Source organism: Anopheles maculipalpis, chromosome 3RL (genome assembly GCF_943734695.1).
Source record: "Anopheles maculipalpis chromosome 3RL, idAnoMacuDA_375_x, whole genome shotgun sequence".
NCBI classification, from domain to species: domain Eukaryota; kingdom Metazoa; phylum Arthropoda; class Insecta; order Diptera; family Culicidae; genus Anopheles; species Anopheles maculipalpis.
In genome coordinates this window covers 60,663,076-60,678,695 of record NC_064872.1, presented here as the reverse complement: position 1 = coordinate 60,678,695, position 15,620 = coordinate 60,663,076, and the positions used below count along the sequence as shown (strand labels likewise).

The 15,620-nt window shown below is 41.5% G+C and overlaps 2 protein-coding genes and 1 non-coding gene across 4 annotated transcripts in view; all 3 read left to right on the top strand.

The window, feature by feature from the left end:
• The window catches only part of LOC126563082 (peptidoglycan-recognition protein SC2-like), a 260,445-nt gene that overhangs the window by 8,888 nt on the left and 235,937 nt on the right, over positions 1-15,620 (top strand). The gene's annotated exons all lie outside the window — the stretch shown is intronic.
• Positions 1-15,620, top strand: part of LOC126561503 (bifunctional heparan sulfate N-deacetylase/N-sulfotransferase) — a 120,536-nt gene that overhangs the window by 94,760 nt on the left and 10,156 nt on the right. The window lies entirely within an intron of this gene.
• Positions 14,405-14,476, top strand: Trnah-gug (transfer RNA histidin (anticodon GUG)). The gene has a single exon. It is a non-coding gene; the product is annotated as a tRNA-His (tRNA).

The following is a 15,620-nucleotide window of genomic DNA, read 5'->3' as shown; positions in this document are numbered from 1 at the left end:
CGTTTCCCTTTCTCACGATTGATCTTTGTTTTTGGTGGATTAAAGCGCGTTGCGTGAACCAAAACTTTGTAGTGCTTTCATGTTTGTTCGCTGCTACACCACCAACAACGTAATCGACTGTATTTGTTCGTTTTAGACTTGGGCTGAAACTTATCCTTAAACACGTTTATGTTTAAAAGTTTGCTGCTCTCGTCTTCTCAAGCCCCGGTGCGTACTCTGTGTTGGGGAGTTGTTTAAAGTGGACATATCCATTTTTTTGGGGGGATGGGAAGGTTCCTGCGCACAGCACACCCTTAAAGCAAATCGTAAACGATGTTGCCTGTCGGTAAACATACACAAGTAAGATGAATGGTTTGCTGTAGAACCAAAATCCATTATCCCTTTATTTGCCTGCCGGTGACACAGTTTTCGGTTTGCCAAGTTTACGAGACGGCTTTGCACGGGAGCACAGGACCAAGGAAAAGCGGAAAACAAGGACAAACATAAAAAAAATCTTCAAACTTACTGGCAGTTAATCATTGATGTTGGTAGGAAGGAATTTGCGCCTGGGGCTTGTTTTGATTAAGGGAAGAGCACCGATCGAGTTGCATTAGTGAAAGTAGAAGGACAAATTTTCACAAACAGTGATTACAGACAGCAGTTTAAATTGATTGTTTTAATCTAATCAGGGTTTTTTTCTGTGTTTGCAATCCTCCAAAGCATGATTAAATATGTATATTTTCTTAACGAAAACCAAAAATAAAACAAATTAACTAATTTCATAACTTTTGACACCAGATGCGTCAATAACAATTGAAATTTTTGGAAGATAAATTGGTATATTTTTATTTTTATTTTAATTGTGATTTGGTTCCGGGTAATGCTTGTCTATTAGAACTTAACTTTATTTAGTAGTACAAGCTCGATTTAATGATTAACTTCTTTACAACATCAATGACATGAGACATGAGTCTTCGTTTAAGAAATTAAAAAAAATATATTTGTTCTCTTTGGTTAATTAACTTCAATGCCTGTTCTGTTTTTTCACAAGTTGAATCGTGAGCTTAAATGTTTTTATTTTCAAGTGCAGAAACGTTTGGATTACCAAAAACAGGCCTTTGAAATTGTACAAGAATCTCTGAAAAAATTGGAGTAATATTCATATTCATTCAACCTAAAACTTTGGTTCTACCAGGGTGTTCCGATGGTGTAGGCTGCCGGTATTCACACTGCAGGCGTTCGGCGTTCAAATCCCATCCGGACGTTCCTCCGTAGTAAGGACTGACTGTCTAACCATACGTGGTATCAACAAGTTTAAAAAGCAATTTGATGGCTGGGGTGTCTTTGAAGGCCGTTAAGCCAATAAGAAGAGGAAAATATGATTTAATGAAACTAATTTCAATAGTTCTTCATAAACTCAAGTACCACATTGTACATCCCGGTACACACAATCTTTTAGCCTATTAACACTAGAACCGCCGAAGAGACTTTTATGTCCCATCGCACTCGAAAAAGTTGTGTTATTCCGCTTGCCGGCGTGACAACCCATTGAAATTTTCTGACTTTTATTTATTTTTAACGATCTTTCGAATGCGCCCGTACGAAATAGTGTATTCCATATGGTACTTTAAGAAAATCATTTCCAACCTAGAACCGCCATATGGGTCATTTTTGCCCAATAGGCAAAATACGTTGTGATGGTTGGTGATGGCCGACGGATGTGCATCGGCAAGTCTGGCAGCACTGGCGTGTACGCGTTTTCGTGACAATGCATATTCAATACGAATAGAACAATACACTCTACCACAATTTTTGTGGTAGCACTGGTTCGTCTGAGAGCCCCTATCGACCCCGCTCTCCACCCAAAGCATCACCTGCTGGCTGTTGCGTATTTGAATCCGCAGCACAAAAAAGTAGCCTGCACGTATTGACTTGCCGGCTTGCTTGGTAGCTGTGTATGCTCTACCAACAACCGAGCTACCAGCTTGCCTGTGGCACTTAGGGCATAGAAAATCAAAGTCTGAAACTGTGTCCTAATACTACTCGATCAAGTACGGAGTTGACGTAGTTGATCAAATGTGTAGACAGTACTCCGTGAAAAGTGCTAGTAGAAGATGACTTGATTATTCATATTTTAATATTCTGGATTTTGCGAGAATCAATGTGAAGTAGGGAAACGAGATAGCGATATCGTGGCGAGCGCCGAGTGAGCGAAGGGGGGTATTTAAGCGGCGCGCGCTGCTGGGTCGGGAGGTCAGTTGAACGCGAAATGTCGAAGGTGAAGGACGTGCGAATTGGAGAATAAATAAAGTGAACTAAACGAAAGCCACCCATCTTCTTCTTTTGATGTTTAACTGATTCTCACATGGGGGCTCAACCGGGATACTGTTTTCCCAAACGAGTGAGGCTTTTGCGATGAAAGCAATCGGTGCGATATAGTGTGATGTTTCGTGAGGCTATTTTGTGATTAAATAGCAAAAAACTGTGAGGCTTTTTTATGAAGGCAAATAGTGAGACGTTTTGTGAAAGAGATGAACAGTGAGGCTTTCGTAGCAATCCGTGCGAATCAGTGAGGCTTGTGAAGCAATTAGTGAGGCTTTATTTTTAGCAACCAGTGAGAATCCGTGAGGGATAGCGAGGCTTTCCGAAGCAATCCGAGTGAAGAAATTTAGCGAGGCTTTACAGCAACCTGCCTGTGAAAATTCTGTGTGAATTTTACGAGTCAACTAGTGTGACATTTGTGCGTGAGTGCGGGAAGCCGCGAGAAAATTGTGTGGTAGTGTGTGTGTCGGCTTTGTGAGTGAAAGATAGAGAGAGATAGAATGGCAACGGTCAAGGAGCTTTGTGAAGATTTCACGAAGATTGGGTTGGTGCGCGAGTGTGAGAGGCTTGGCCTAGAAACCACTGGAGGAAAAGTGGAAATCGCGAATCGAATTGTGAAATACCGAGCGACGGTTGCGTCAGGGGACAACGCCGGTCCGTCCGAGAGTGGACACAGAGCAGAACCAGCTAACGCCATAGACGACGTCGAAAACTACGCGGGTAACCAACCGTACGAGAGTTGCGATGATGATTCCGAGGAAAAAGCGGATCTGGATCTTCCGGAAGAAGGTGATAGCTTTGTTGCCGAGGATGACGATGAAACGGAAGAAGACCCTTTTCAAACTGCTGTGCGAATCTCGACGCCTAAACGACCGCAACGCGTTTACGCATTTCGAGATGTGGAAGATAGCATTGAGACGTTTGGAGCAGAGGATGGGCACGATGTGCGTATTTGGCTGGCACACCTCGATTCCGTATCAAAGTCAGCAGGATGGAATGACGAACAAAAGCTAATCATGTTACGTAAAAAGATGACGGGAATCGCAAGAAAGTTCGTGTCGTCTTTGCGTAATGTGCAAACTTATGCGAGATTGAAAAAAGAGCTGATCACGGAATTTGCTCCATTTGTGAGGTCGAGTGATGTGCATCGGATTCTCGCAAATCGGAAGAAGGAAACGGCCGAGACGATGCGAGAGTACGTTTACGAAATGCAACGAATTGCTGCCCAAATTGATTTAGACGAACCAAGCTTGTGCGAGTACATCGTGAACGGTGTGACCGACGATGATTTTTTCAAATCATTGCTGTACGAGGCGCAAACAATTCGAGTGTTAAAAGAAAAGTTGCTCAATTTTGAAAAAGTGCGCATGGCTCGAAAGAAGAAAACGACAGATAAAGAAGAAAACAAACGAGTTTTGTCATCCAGTAGCCGCGTTGACAAACGGGCGGAGCAGCGATGCTACAATTGCGGAAACAAAGGACACCAAGCTCGCGCGTGCGCGCAGACACAGGGTGGTCCGAAATGTTTCTCGTGTCGTGAGTACGGTCATAAGGCGAGCGAGTGTGCGCGGAACAAAAGCGTCGTTCCTGCGAAAATAAACGTGACGGAAGAATCGGTGGGAATGGTTGATGTCGTGTTAAACAAAACATCGGTCAAGGCATTGTTTGACAGTGGAAGCAACCAAAACTTGGTGACAATAGGTTGTTACAAAAGAATCGAGGGATCACCGCTGATCGATACTTCGATGTGGTTCCAGGGCTTTGGTGGCATGAGAACAAAGGCGATCGGCATGTTCACGGTGGACGTTACGGTGGATGATAACGTTTTTAGTGGTGTGCGATTTTTTGTGGTGCCAAATGAAAGCATGTCTTACGATGCAGTATTGGGCAGAGATTCCTTGAACTATTTTGAAGTTACGATGACAACGGCGGGTGTCAAAGTCAGGCCATATGGTTCAACGGATGAAATGTTTTCTATTGTGTGTGACAATGAAGACAATTTGGATGTGTCTCCTCGATTTTCGGAAAGAGTAAAGGCTGTTATTTCGGGGTACAAACCTGCGGGAAACGTGAATAGTCGTGTTGAGACGAAAATTATTTTGCATGACGAGACGCCTGTGCGTTCGTCGCCAAGGCGTTTTGCTCCGGGTGAAAAGGCGGTGCTGGAGAAAACAATCGACGAGTGGTTAGCCGCGGGAATAATTCGAGAAAGTGAGAGTGATTTTGCGAGTCCGGTAACGTTAGCGAGAAAAAAGGACGGTTCCTTACGCGTTTGTGTTGATTATCGCGAACTTAATCGAAAAATGACTAAGGATTGTTTTCCCATGAGGAACATAGAAGATCAAATCGATCGCTTGAAGTCAGCCAGAGTTTTTACCACACTTGACTTGAAAAATTCGTTTTTTCATGTTCCTGTGGAAAAGTCGAGCCAGCGGTACACAGGCTTTGTTACCCACACAGGCCAGTACGAGTTTCTTAGAACGCCTTTCGGGTTGGTCAATAGTCCAGCGAGTTTCAGCCGGTTTGTAGCGGATGTGTTTCGGGAATTCATCAAGAGTGAGCGTGTGTTGGTGTATGTGGATGATTTAATAATTCCTTCATTAGATGAGGAAAGTAATTTTCAAACGTTGAAGGAATTGTTAAATGTCGCGAGTGAGAACGGTGTGCAGTTCAATTGGAAAAAATCGCAATTTTTAAAGGATGAAGTGGAGTATCTCGGGTATGTGATTCGCAACGGGTGTTATCGCATAGCGCCGAGTAAGTTGCGATCGGTTCAGCTTTTTCCGGAACCGAAAAATGTGAAGCAGCTGCAAAGATTTTTGGGACTTACGAGTTACTTCCGAAAATTTATTGCTGGTTACGCGACAATTTCGAAGCCTTTGACAAGTTTGCTTCAGAAAGGTGTTGAGTTTGTGTTTAGTGAAGAGGAGCGTTCGAGTTTTGACGAGTTGAAACGGTGTTTGGTGACCGATTCGGTGTTAAAGATCTACGACGAAAGTGCCGAAACCGAGCTCCATACGGACGCGTCAAAGTACGGTTATGGTGCTGCGCTTATGCAGAAGAGTGACGATGACAAGTTTCATCCTGTTGCCTTCATGAGTCAACAAACATCAAACGCGGAGAAGAATTATAGTGCGTATCATTTGGAAGTGCTAGCGGTGGTTCGCGCTGTTGAAAAGTTTCGTGTGTATCTCTTAGGCATCAAGTTTAAGATCGTTACAGATTGTGCAGCGTTTGGGCATACTTTAAAATCGAAAGAACTGTCGGCAAGAATCGCGAGATGGGCTTTGATGCTCGAAGAGTATGAATATGAAGTGGTTCATAGGCCAGGTTCATCGATGAAGCATGTGGATGCGTTGAGCAGGGCACCGGTGATGATTGTGAAAAGCGATCCTATGATAGAAGCGATCAGAAAAATGCAACAAAGTGACGAGCGTGCGAAGGCAATTATTGAATTGTTAAAAACGCAATCTTTTGAAGATTTTGTCATGTGCAATGGGCTGCTGATGAAAGTAGTGAAAGGTAGGGAAGTGATTGTGGTACCATCGGGGATGCAAAGCGATTTGATACGTAGGATACACGAAAAGGGTCACTTAGGAGCTCGTAAGATAGAGGGTATTATCGAACAGGAGTTTTACATTCCAAACGCGAGTGAGAAAATAAAACAAACGATTGAGTGTTGTGTGAAATGTATCCTCGCAGAGCGTAAAAGGGGAAAAGTTGACGGTTTATTATACCCAATCGCGAAAGGTGACGTTCCGTTAGACACGTATCACGTAGACCATTTGGGTCCAATGGACATTACGGAGAAAAGGTATAAATATTTGTTTGTAGTAGTTGATGCGTTTAGTAAGTACACTTGGATATATCCTACTAAAACGACGAATTCATTTGAAGTAATTCAGCGATTAGCAACACAGAGCGAGGTATTTGGTAATCCAAGGCGTATTATTAGCGATAAAGGGGCTGCGTTTACGTCAAACGATTTTAAGCGGTATTGTGAGGATCAGGATATCGAGCGTGTGGAAGTTACGACAGGTGTTCCGCGCGGGAACGGGCAGGTAGAGAGGGTAAATCAAGTGATTATTGCTATGTTGCGAAAGATGGGTGTAAACGATCCTGCAAAGTGGTATAAGCACGTTGCCAATATTCAGCGGTGGATTAATTCGAGCCCACATCAGAGCATCGGTGTTACTCCTTTTGAAGCGATGTTTGGGGTACCGATGAGACACGAAGGAGATTTACGACTAGGTGAGCTGATGGAAGAAATTCGAGTGGCCCAACATCACGATCAACGAGAGCAGACTCGAGCTGGTGCCAGGGTTTCTATCGAGAAAGCCCAAGAAGAACAACGGAGATCGTACGACTTACGAGCGCGGTCGGCTACAACTTACCGCGAAGGCGACCTGGTGGTGATTAAGCGGACGCAGTTCGGGCCTGGAAGGAAGTACGCAGCTGAGTACCTTGGACCATATAAGGTAACCAGTGTTCGTCCACATGATCGCTATGACGTAGAAAAGATCAATGGCGAAGGGCCAAAAGTGACGTCGACGGCTTCGTCACATATGAAACCCTATCGGTTTTGTTGCGGTGAGGATCCTTCGGGGCGAAAGGATCGGTCGAGGAAAGGCCGTGTGAATTAGGGAAACGAGATAGCGATATCGTGGCGAGCGCCGAGTGAGCGAAGGGGGGTATTTAAGCGGCGCGCGCTGCTGGGTCGGGAGGTCAGTTGAACGCGAAATGTCGAAGGTGAAGGACGTGCGAATTGGAGAATAAATAAAGTGAACTAAACGAAAGCCACCCATCTTCTTCTTTTGATGTTTAACTGATTCTCACATCAATGCTTGGACCTTGTACAAAGAAGTTGCTTAAACAAAAGCAATCTAGACACGATTTTCTTTTCAAGCTAGGCGAAGAACTTGCCAAAGAGTACGTTGAAAATAAGAGCGCCAACGCTAACTTGCCTGTGTCAGGTGCTGGAGGTCCTCGTCGGCACAGCCAGGTTCAAATGTCTTGTCACGAAGGAAAAAGTGCTAACGAATGCTTCACATGTATGTCACCAGTATATAAAATATGTACTAAAAGTGTTTCGTACGTATGCGTTTCATGTGAGCCCAGTTCTGATGAAGCAATGTAATATTTTGAAACCTAAAGATGTGTTATAGATGCTTGAAATAATTCATCTAGGCGTCCTTTTGCCTTTCGAAGCTTTGTCTTCTTCTTTTGGCAATTTAAAGCTGTGGTAACATCAAATTTTTGTAATGTTTCTAAAGGGAGTCACAGACGCCCGCGTGGACCCAAAAAGCTTAGAACAAAAGATTTGTTTTATTATCATAAAAACCCTTATAAAAAATTATCTCAATTCGATTTTTTTATTATTGATTGAGTTGCAAACAAAGCTTTATTATGCCTAATTATGATGTTTATGCATTATTTTACCACAAGAAACTCTTAGGTAATAATAAACATGTAAAAATATATTTTCATAACTTATGGGACGAAATTGACCCATATGGCGGTTCTAGTGTTAAGGGACACGGTTGAGAATTTAATACTTATTCAGTTGTAGTTATCTGGACCATGTCATTTCTAAATACTTTTCATATAAAATATACTAAGACCTATAGTAAGACACAAGTAATGCGAAATGATTAGTCCTTACTTCTGCTTTCCCATCGGTAAAGCTTATGCGCCTTTGACGGATTTCACAAGTATATCAATGTAGACCGCCCGCCATTGTAAGCATGTTGTGTCATGTCACAATTTTCCTCATATTATCTTCCTACTTTTGCTACTTGCCGTGATGTCTTATCCGGACGAAGAAACGCTAATGTAGATCCGCTTGTAACGTGATCTTCTTTCGGAATTTACCGCACATCACCGGATCGCGTGTGGACGAGGGAAAAATTTCCCTTAAATAAAGGAGCCTCTCTTTTCTGAAAGCCTTCGTACGGTACCTACTTTAGCAAAGAAGATTTGGACATTTTCTTAGCGCTTTCTTTCGTTTCCTGCGCCGTGTGCTTCCACCAATTTAATGCACGAAAATTTTCCCAAAAAAAGGAAACAAAAACACCTCAAACCATATTTCATCTACGCACACACACACACACACACACACACACACACACACACACACACAATCACACCGTACGATAGCACCCATATGATGCTTATTACAAGTAAAATGTTTAAGCTGCTGATGAAGGTATGAAATTTAAATACCGGCTCAAATTTGCAACACATCAAAGCACCAATCCTTGTCACGCGTAATGCTGTTTCGCTCGAGCTTTTCGAGGTTTTTTGCTGAGTAAAACGAAATTCTTAAGGACGCACACTATGTGTGTTTCGTTGGAGCGCCTGTGAACCTGATGTGGCTTAATTTTTTTTTTTCCTTGCTATGAAAGACTCTCTTGGGAACCTTGGAAGCAGTTCAAGCGATGCATCACGCATATATTTACCGGTGGGGGAGCCTTCAGGAGGGCAAACATAATTTATTGTGCCGCAATTTTGTTGCTAAACTAGACGAACAGAGAGGGCTTCGCGGTTTTCGTCGCATTCCATCGCTTAATCGTACAGACACACACACACACATAAGGAACAAATATTCCACGGCTTCTGAGAGAAGGAGGATCAAACACCGAGCGGTAACTTTGCTGCGTTTTTTTTTATTTTCCTTCAGCTAGCTGCTGATTCTTTTGTGTTCTTCCCAACCTCCAAAGAAAAGCGCATCACGCGAATGCTCTCTGTGCACAAGAAGTACGTCTCATGTGCGCGTGTAGTATTAATAGAACAATAGAAGCAACAAAGCTGTACATAATATCCTTAGCAGCTCCTCCAGTGTAGCATCTTGAAGACGTCGCGTACCATGTTTGCCTTCTGGGCAAACGGCAAGCGTCTCCTTTCCAACGCGGATCTGTTTCGCTAGACGCTGCATGCCGATGTAATAGTATCGCGTCTTGCCCGCACGCACCTCAACCCAGGTGAAAGTTCTGACGAGGAAGCTGAACCGATGGGAAAGTTTTTCTTACATTACATTTTACCAGGCTGTACTCTTTACGTCCTTTACAAGGCGTACCCGTCTGCTAGCGCTCGTTCGTCACAGTGTCACCGAACAAACAAAAAAAAAGCCTAAGTTTTCACCTTTATCGTGTGCGGCTCGGGGCAGGAACAATAATTTCTTGCCGGAACATGGAATAAAAATTCATCCGATAGATGGTTTTCCAGTTGCACACCATGTGCTCTGCCTCCGTTTATGGTGGCTGTACGTGAGTGGTTAATGAAAAATTTATCGAAATGAGTTTATCAGTGTAGAAAAAAGGGGGATGAAATTTAAGAGTGATTTTACGAGCGAATGTTTTTTTTTTAAATGGGCTTTTTTTGTTTTATTTGATGCTCTACAATCCTTTACGATCCATTTTTTCCACTCAGGGAAAGAATTACGGAACTTAAATTGCTTTAAGGTTTAAAATTTCTTTTTACTTTCCAGCCACTCAAACAAATTTTCACATTATTGTAAATATTACAGAAGCATTTTGCGATTCATACAGGTTCAATGATAAATTCAATTAAACAATTGAGCATGAGAATAATCAATTAACGCTAAAATCAAAACAGCACATCAAACTCATCCCAAAATCAATAGAATAACAGTCAACTGAAAATTATAATTACAAAATTTTGTTTCTCAAAATACACATTGGATTCATGAACTAAAACTTGTCCAATAACGATTAATAATAATTTATTTTGGTTTTCTTCGCGAATCTCGTATGCCCGGAAATAAATCTCTCGACTGCAGGAAAAGCTCGGCAAACGTCAAATAAAATATAAAATAAAGTTATCTTAGTTCCCAATAAAGTAAAAAAATAAGATTAATTAAAGATATGTGACTCGGTGGCCACCCGAGGGGTGGTCCGATGGTTTTGGCGACAGCAGTGCCGGTCTGCATTTTCCTCCTCCTTCCTTCCATTCCTGTAGTGAGGACTGACTATCCAAGTACGTGGTATCGGCAAGTCCAGTAAGCCATTCGATAGCCAGCATGACCTTAGAGGTCGTTAAGTCAATAAGAAGCAGAAGAAGACGAAGAAGACTCGAAAAGAGAAAGTTTAATTTATCTGTGAATGGACAGGGAATCCTCTGATCACGGGATAGAATTTTATATCTAACGGGTCTTTCGTATTATCAATTTGCCCTTGTAACACTATGTCACCTTAACACCACTCAAAACTTAAACATCCGTCTACAGAATCCTTTTGTTGAGGGAATGATTTTCTCAGGAAATATTTTTTTTTTAATGAAAAAGGAATATTTCCTTACGAAAAAGGTATTTTTCTTTAAAACTATGGTAGTTTTTTTTTTCAAACAGTTGAAGTTTGGTTATTCTTCTTCTTTTTGGCCTGCTCAAGATTGAGCACGTCGCATCGACACGGCCAGGTGGCCAATAATTTTCCAAGAAATTCGGTCTAGGGCTGCATCCGATCTCCGACAGGTTAGACTCCACTTGATCCAGCCAACGAGCTCGCTATGCTCCTCTACATCTCGTACCGAACAAGTCGCTGACGAGCACATTTTTGGTTGGGCACGAGTACGGTATCCTCATCACGTGCCCCAGCCAACGTTTCCTTCCGGCTTTGACTACCGTCAGGATATCAGCACCGCCAAACAGCTCAGCTAGCTCTCGCCTTATCCTCAGCCATTGGCGTGCATTGGCGTCCTCCGTCAGCATAGTCCAAGACTCGTACCCGTAGAGAACTACTGGACATATCAAGGTGCGGTAAATCGTGCATTTCGTGTGTTGTTGAAGTCTTCCGGATCGCAGGAGTTTGTGGAGTCCGTAGTAGACACGATTCCCCTGAACAATGCGCCTTCGGATTTCGCTGCTTACATTGCTGTCCGAAGTTACGATCGTACCAAGGTAGCAGAACTACTTTATCATCTCAAGATCGTTGCCGTCAACTGATACTCTGCTTCCGAGACGGGCTCTATGATAGTTGGTTCATTCAAATATTAGCTGAAAAAATCTCCTAACTTTTAATTTGCCTTTAATTTGCAATAATTTGCAAAAAAAAAAATTCTAAAATATTTCAATGAAGCATAATTCAATAGCCAATAGTTTATTGTATTCAATGCTTCTTTCAGCTTACATTCATAAAAATCAATAGTTTCATGTGTCATTTTTCGTACCCTTTACCATGTTTGCAATTATTTTTTATTGTATCCGATCTCTTCGCTATGCTTCTGCACTTAAATGCTTCTGCACACTTCAGCAGGTTAAATGCATAAACTCTTTACACGAGCTTTCATGCGCATTTTAACTTAAGTTTCATGAGCATCAGATAAAGAATATACATGTATTAAGAATATGTTATTTATTTATAATTAATAATGACGGTCCAGTAAGATATTAAGAATATGTATATTGTCCTTATTGCATGAAAAATCATGAGCATTCATTTTTATTGTTAACAATGAAATTATGTTTTCAAATAAATAAAACATGGTTGGGCTAGGGGTAATTTTATTTGTTTTTTTGTGAATTGCGCTAACAATAGGCCTGATTATCTCTTATAAACGAAAAAATATTAAGACAAGTTTGTCAATACAAACGGAAAAAATTGCATTATGAAACGATTCTTGTGACAGGCAAAATTCGTTAAGCATTTTTTTAAAACCTCCAAAATCAATCTGTCAAAGTGATGAAACCAACAAAAACAAAGCCAAAAGTGTAAACAAAGCATTCTTGTTGAGAAGATATTTTGTGTTGTAGCTGATATTTAGGATATCATGTGAGCGATGATAGCAGTAATGATGATGAAAGAAATGAAGTTCTTACTAAACAACGTCGGCTGCTTCGTAGTATGATCGATTCATTGGAACTAACCAATCAAGCGTGATTTTATCTTGTGACTTTTGTGTAAAACCCTTTTTGATATGTTGTCGAGATTGTTCTTTTCAGATGCAAGAAAATTTTTCGTGTATTGAAGGAAATTTTCCTTCATATTCTTAATCAGATTAAGCTAAAGTTTCCGCCTGCAAGGGCAAAAGGACTCAGGCCAAAAGAAATGTTGGCTGCTACACTGCAGTTACCAAAATGGCACCGGGAAAGATTTTAATATAGCAATTGCTCAACCAACTTCCTCCGTGGCATTTACCAAGTGTTTAAATATTTTGGAAGAAACGTTGCCGTCCAAAAATATTTCATTAGAAATGGAACCAAATGAGCAGCAAGATGCCCAACAATATTTTTTTTCTCCCGTAGTGGCATCCCTAGCTTTATGAACTAAAATACTCACATTTTGGTTGGGACTGAACAAAAAAAACGAACTGGAAACACACAGGAACGAGTGAATATGGCGTCTTTCTGTGTCGAATAGCTGACGGAAATCAGTTTGACTATTAGACAACACAAACGGCTGTCATAATTCGAATCTTCCGTGTTTGACAACTTGTCTTGACAGTTTGTATGTGATAATCAAGCCTAATATTACACTCACGTTCAAATTTGTTTGATAACTCAGCATTGCTTCATAAAGTGCGTAGTTATTACAAGAAACAATTTCAAAGTCATGTGGCCTCGACATAAGTTTGAAAGTGAAACTATTTTTCTCGTTATGAATAAGCACATACCATGCCCATATTCCGCAGTTAGCTGCCGTAGTTAAAAGCCTTAACCAGGAAATGCGAAAACCCTAGCAAAGGTAGCAAGGAAGAGCAAAAAAAAATCCCGGAATCATCTCATAATGTTATTTAGTGCACTTGGTTGAATTGTGTTTTACATTGCTGTTTTTCGTACTCGTTTCAGTTTTCGCTGTGTTTTTTTGTTTGCCTTTGTGCTCTTAGATTGTTTTCGTGTTAGTTTTTGTTCCTCAAGTTTCTTCTTTTAAAGCTCCACCTGTGCTGCGAGAGTTGGTACGTTGGACGTCCAGCTTTCTTTGTCGGCTATGAAAGACGAAGCCGCGAACCCATTATATCCACCCTCGTTCCCTTTTTTTTTTTTTTTGTTTGTCTCATCCTTTAAAGCTCTTCTTCATGCGCGCTTTCGGTGCGCGACACACGAAGGTGCATTGGCTTGAGATGATTGTCGGAAATTGGCCCACGAACGAAGATATGAAGAAGGGAACAGCTTACAAGCCACCATCTGCCATTGCAACTTACCGCCCTTTCAAATGTACCATGTAAACCACTTCGATCGGTCGGTGATATTAAAAGTTACGCTCGAAGTTTACCTCGTTTCTTCTGATGCCCGGGAGCTCGCTGGAGGCGCCAGTAACCACAGGTTGTGAAGCTGACTGCTGTCATTGTCAGGCCAGAGAGCTCGCAGTTCAGAAGCATCCCCCACACAGAAGGTTGGAGGATTTTGAAAATAAAATATGGAACTTCCGCATTTCTGGTGTGTGCCGCTCGCCGTGTGCGCGCACATGGAATGGTTGTTAAAAGCCATCTCAATCTCACCTGACAGCTGTCCGATTTAGTTCGTGTGACTTTCGTGCCAGCATATGATGATGCTTTTTTGTACGCTGCCGCCCCATTCTGTTCTGATGTTGGGATTTTTGTAGGAGTAGAGCACAATCCAGGTACAGAGCGCATAATGATGAGTTGGCGTGAATTGGCGTGCCAATGTGGTACGGTTTTGGTAACCAAACCAAACCTTGATTTCCCTTTTTTCTCCCTCTCTTTCTCTTTTTTTCTTTTCGTTTTTCGGTATGCGGATAAAGCTTTGAGTCAGCTGTTTTCAGTTTCAATTTACTGGAGCTCTCTTTAAAGCCATAACCATTTCCTACTGCCCCACCATTCGAAATCAATTACAGTGGAACTTTTTTTCCCGCACATCAGGGAAAGTGTGAATGGATTGTTGTAAAAATTGTGCTTCGATTGCTTAAATTGGTGGCGGCCCGGCGGGTTTTATGTTTTGTGTTTCGCTTCGGCTTATTGACTGGTTCTCTCTCTTTCCGCGTTTTGTACTTTTTTTACACGTGAACCAGTTTTGAACCAAACCCTTTCCAAACGAGTTGAAACGTAATCGATCCATTGGCTTACATTTCGTTCGATGATTTTGGTGGCTTTTGTTGGAAATGGAGAACCGAATGCTTCAACGGTCCCAACAGCCGTGATCGTCTAGTGGTTAGGACCCTACGTTGTGGCCGTAGTAACCCAGGTTCGAATCCTGGTCACGGCAGTGTGTGTTTCCATGTGGAAAAATTACACTGTCACGGAAGGGATTAATTTTTTTTATAAATTTGTTAAAGCAATACTGGAGAAATCCTTCAATAGCTGTCACGGTCGAGCACCTTCGTCGGTTAATATTACATTCCACGTTTTTATATGGACCCATCAATACTATCTATTGGGGTACATTTCGAATTACAAAAGAGTAGTAAAAACTCTCCACGATTCTAAGCTCTCGGGGGACTATTAACTCCTTCAGCGTGAGTTTAATTCTAATGAATCCCAAATGAGTTTTAAACACGTTCTATGATTCGGAGCTCTGGCGACTTTCAACTCCTTCAGAGTGTGTTTGATTATAATTCTACTCCCAAAAGAGCTCTCTGCTATTCGATTCTCCCTGACGACTATAGACTTCTTTAGAGTGGGTTTAATTAAAACAAACCCCCAAAAGAGCTATTAAAAGGTTAGAATCTCAATAGGGAAGGAGTAAAAATAAATTAATTCTTTGAAAAGAGTAGTTATTCTCATCTCCAATCCGTATCACTACGTTTAAATGTTTGCTTCTACGCGTCTCCTCTGACCACGTGTACAGACTAAATAGATCCTATGGTCAGGGAGGCCCGGTGTCATTCCCTTGTCATTAACGGACCCTCGAAGCCTGACGCGTCGAATTCGCGACAAAATTATGAGAACATTACATTGCCCATAGACCTGGCTATTGCAGCGGGGACATCTTTCATTGTTTTTCCTCACATATTCTGTCAAATGACCTCAAAAAGTTTGTGTTTCTTGAATGTGGCATAGAGAAATTCGTCAATGTAGGATAGAGTTCATATCTTTGAGACGCATTAATGTTCTGAGATTAATCTTTTTTGTCAACCGAGCACACCCTTTCAGGGTGCCCTTTCATGGGTCGGAGAAGTAAATGTCTACCAGCAAAGATGAAAGGAGTATCTTACTTTTAAGTTATTGTAAGCAATACGGCCTGGCCGTCTTTTATGAATAAAAAAAATCTTTTTTGTCACAGTCTCTGTTCATGTGAAGAAGTTTTCTGTAAGAATAATATCCTGAATAATGAATGTTTTTATTGACATATACGCATATCATTTTCGCCAAAAAATTAATTTTTTTTTTAATTTATATAAAAGGAAGGT